This window comes from Condylura cristata, unplaced genomic scaffold, assembly GCF_000260355.1.
Source record: "Condylura cristata isolate star-nosed mole 26May11 unplaced genomic scaffold, ConCri1.0 scaffold00019, whole genome shotgun sequence".
Taxonomy (NCBI): domain Eukaryota; kingdom Metazoa; phylum Chordata; class Mammalia; order Eulipotyphla; family Talpidae; genus Condylura; species Condylura cristata.
The window spans coordinates 35,157,638-35,158,169 of NW_004567120.1; the positions used below are offsets into that span (position 1 = coordinate 35,157,638).

The following is a 532-nucleotide window of genomic DNA, read 5'->3' on the forward strand; positions in this document are numbered from 1 at the left end:
TGCCCGCTGGCTGCCCGCGCGCCGGCGGCGGTCCTCCCCCGCCTCTCGCCAGCGGCCGCGGGCCGCCAACTGCCTGCAAAGCAAAGCCCGAGGAAGGGTGTGCAAAACCAAAACAAAGACGAAAATATTCACTTAAAAATAGCGAGCCTCCCCGAAAGGGCAATGTTTGAACATGTGATGAGCAACGTGTGCGCCTGTTACACCGCACAGCCGCGCAGCCCGCGCCCGCCGACACGCGAGGGAGGGTCGCCGCCGTCTGCCAGCTCCATCCCTTCGCCGATGCCCACCGCTGGGGAAGGGGGCCCCGAGGTGCGGGCGCGCGGAGGAGCGGGAACCGGTGGCCCTTACCTGCTCTCGCGCTCTCTCCCTCCGCCCACGCCCCTCGCAGCTCGCCCGCTCCCTCGCTCGCGCCCTCCCGGCAAGAACTCTCGGGTCCCGGAGCGCCGCGAAGCCGCCCCGAGGCGCATTCTATATAGCCGGCAAGGTGCGGGCACGCGGGGGGCGGGGGCCGGCGAGGGCGGGGCGGGCACTG

At 70.9% G+C, this 532-nt stretch overlaps 1 protein-coding gene across 4 annotated transcripts in view; it reads right to left on the reverse strand.

The window, feature by feature from the left end:
* FGF13 (fibroblast growth factor 13) overlaps window positions 1-532 on the reverse strand; it is a 411,595-nt gene that overhangs the window by 410,656 nt on the left and 407 nt on the right. Inside the window, exon 1 of one of the 4 annotated variants that reach the window (XM_004685847.2) lies at window positions 349-470. The exons of 2 other annotated variants lie outside the window; for them this stretch is intronic. The gene's annotated coding sequence lies outside the window, so the exon portion shown is untranslated. Of the gene's footprint in view, window positions 1-348; window positions 471-532 lie in introns of those variants that run through there. One more of the 4 variants, XM_004685849.2, reaches the window with a different exon arrangement.